General features: G+C 39.4%; 1 pseudogene; it reads right to left on the reverse strand.

The window, feature by feature from the left end:
* Positions 1–2,280: 2,280 nt before the first annotated feature.
* On the reverse strand, positions 2,281–2,955 carry LOC102814785 (annotated as a pseudogene).
* Positions 2,956–3,412: the final 457 nt, after the last annotated feature.

Raw genomic sequence — 3,412 nt, forward strand, 5'->3', positions numbered from 1 at the left:
TTATGGCAGGCCCCAATCATTTAGATTCCAGTTGGGCTCATTTAGAAGTATTGCATTGACAGAAGCCTGGGTCCCCTTCAGATTTTCTCCATGGAAGCATGCTGTTTCATCCATTGCCTTATCTAAGACCAGGCTACTTTCACTACTGGTCATGAGCAGGGTCAACAGAGTCTAAATATCTGCCCAGTTATGGTGATGGATAGCAAAAATAGTGGTTATTAAATTTGTCATTTTGATTGGGTCATCTCAAGAGGAAGGGTTTAAATTTTGTCTATTGAACAAGTCCAAGTTAGAAAAAGGAGTATGTGCACAATAATATCTGGCAAATCACTCTCTGTATTCAATTTTATGTGCATCTGTGGAAGGGGTATTTCCCTGCCTCTGCTCTGGGTAGCCATCAACTGAAATGTGTCCCTTGTAGGGTATGGGATAGAGAAATAATTTCCAAAATTTTTTCCTCAATGGCTGAATATGGCAGGGCAGGTTCACTAGGTTAGGCTATACTTTTCCATACTAGGTTCCACTGGTGCACCAGGAGCCATAGACATGGGGAGACAGTGATTAGAAAAGGGTAGAACACAGCATAATGATAGCTGAATAGGCCTGCCCTCTGATCCCTCTCCTCACTACTAAGAGGAGCAGCTGAAACATTGGAAACAACACACTATAAATAGAGGTGACCTTTTACATATATGTTCTATAGATTATCAAAAAAGAGAAATAATAAAGTACTTATGATAGCAAGTAACCTTTCTTGTATTATTTTTCACAGTCCACTAGTTTTAACCCCTTGTGGTTTATCAACTGCTCAAGTGAATTCATAAGCATTGCCTTACTCTAATGCCTGAAGAGGCTCTTTTCTACTCCTTACAGTAAAGTTAGACAAAAATGCTTATTGAGGGAGTCAAGAGCTTCAAAGAATCCCGGTTCATTTAAAGTTAAATATTTAATGCAATTCTACAATCAAAAGTTACACTTCACATGAAAACAACCATTCGTTGTAACATACAGACAAGGTTAGAATTCTATATTTTACTTTTTTCACCTAACACTCATCTGTACTCATTTTTCCTCTGCATGGCTTTCACATTTAATTTTAGCAACATAACTATATTATGTTACATATAAATGATATAACCTACATACTCTTGGAATTCCAGGGTATTTTTAGTTTCTTAAACATACATACAAGATAAAACAAAAACAAAGTAATTTTACAAATAGGTAGACAATTTGGCATAGTGGTTGAATAATTCAAGCTGTAAGATGGTATAATAATTTAAGGATCCATTCAAAGGTTATTTTTTCCCCATACTCTAGATTGTACATTGGCCAAGCTGTAAAATGGTAGCACATCATTGTTTTTTTCAGTTACGGGAGAATATCCATAAACAGACCAATTAGATAGGATTAATCCTAATGGTCATTTTGTTTTTTTCCCATACAAAGGTACCCATACATAGACCAGTCAGGCAGAACATGCCCTAAAGGGGTTTTCTTTGGGAATGAGGCCTGTGCAGCCATTTTTCAGATATAGAGGTTAACCTTAACACAAACAGAAACAGAAGGGACACTTATAGAAAATTACTTCCTGCCTATGGTGCCCCTATGTGTGCTCCCAGAATACAGTAAGACAATTTCAAAAGTGAAAGCAATGGTGAGTACAGGAGATGCAGGGCCAAACACTCCCAAGAAAAAGATTCTTGTCAGTGCTGCTAGGAGTGTTAGGTTACTGTGCTACTGGGATCACCTGTCCAAGTGGCCAGCGGGCCTTCTAGTAAGCAGTATCACCCACAAAGGCGACTACATTATTTTGCTACTAATACTACTTACCAGGGAAGTCTGTGAAGTCCCTTCATGGTTGCCAGAAATGTTGTCAAACCAAAGTGAGGGTTGCTGCCTATCACTGTAGACAGTCACAGAGATTGGAAGAGATACAATCCAAACTTTATTAACAAAAAGCCAGCAGTCTGGAGGACAGGAAGAATAAATTCTCAAAACTCTCCTCTTGGCATCCATTTGTCTTAATTAAAAAAAAAAAAAAAAAAAGTGTGTGTGTGTGTGTTTCAGATCTTTTTATTCCTTCAAATTTTGCTCTATTAGGAGTGACTGAAATAAAAAATATAATTGAGTCCCATCGTCATCATCATCATTATCATCATAGAAATGACTTTAAAAGAAAAGTGGTCAGGTGAATATTATTGCTTTCCATTTTCAACAGTAGATAGTTGCCATGGATATTGACAGCCAACAGTTTGTCAAGAATGCTCAAGATGTGTTCTATAATACAACATGCCCATTCACAGGGGAAAACAAACTAGTAAAGAACTTCTTGATTTCATCATACAACACAAACACAAAAGCACCACCCATGCCTCTGAGCACATTGGACCATGCACCCTTGAAAAAGGCTTTGCTTCCTTCTTCAGGTGCAATCTTCCTCCAGCAGTCAAGGGTGCCTGTGTACATGATATCATTTCCTTTGTGCCCTGACTGCATCTTCATGCGACGACGAACAGTGTTGAATGGGTAGGAAGTCAACCCAGCCACATGCGTGACGGATTGAGTTATCATCAGCTGACAAAGATGTGAGTATTCTTGGGATCTGGAAACATTCTCTTTGCAGTGTCATAGATACCAAAATAGGCAGCCCGGTAGATGATAATGCCTTGCACAGACACATTAAAGCCTTGGTACAGACCCTTAATCCGGTCAGACTTCGGGACTTTAACCAGGCAGTCACCAAGCCCTTTGAACTGTCTTTCGGCACCAGCTTTCTCCACATCAGCTGCTAGACGTGTGTGGGCGAAATCAAGAGGGTACTCGCAGCACAAGGATGTTACCCCGGCAGCACCACCAGATGCCAGATTCCCCCCAAAACTGGGTCCTTTTGTCCACACCAGCCAGGAAGACATGCTTTGATCCACAACCAGTACTTATTAAAGCAGCAGTCATGAAATCAAAAGATAAAATGTATTTGGCAAATCTGATGAAACAAACATCTTTAAAATGCTAAAGACCAAGCATTATCAGTTTTGAGGACTAAAATGTGACTGAAACAAGCTACGGTATTTTCAATAGAATCATATGCATGTGAAAGTTGAACAATGAATAAGGAAGACATTAGAAGAATCTATGCAATTGAATTACTCTATGGAAAAGAATATAAAAGTACCATGGACTTCCAGAAGAACAAACAAATCTGTGTTGGAAGAAGAACAGACAGAATGTTTCTTAGAAGCCAAGATGGAAAGACTCTCTCATACTTCAGAAATCTTATTGTTGTTGTTGTTAAGTGCCGTCGAGTCGGTTCCGACCCATAGCGACCCTGTACAGGGTTTCCAAGGGTGTAAATCTTTACGGGAGTAGGAGCTCTGGTAGCGTAGTGGTTACGAATCGGGCTGCGAACCTT

Source organism: Chrysochloris asiatica, unplaced genomic scaffold, assembly GCF_000296735.1.
Source record: "Chrysochloris asiatica unplaced genomic scaffold, ChrAsi1.0 scaffold00279, whole genome shotgun sequence".
Classification (NCBI taxonomy): Eukaryota; Metazoa; Chordata; class Mammalia; order Afrosoricida; family Chrysochloridae; genus Chrysochloris; species Chrysochloris asiatica.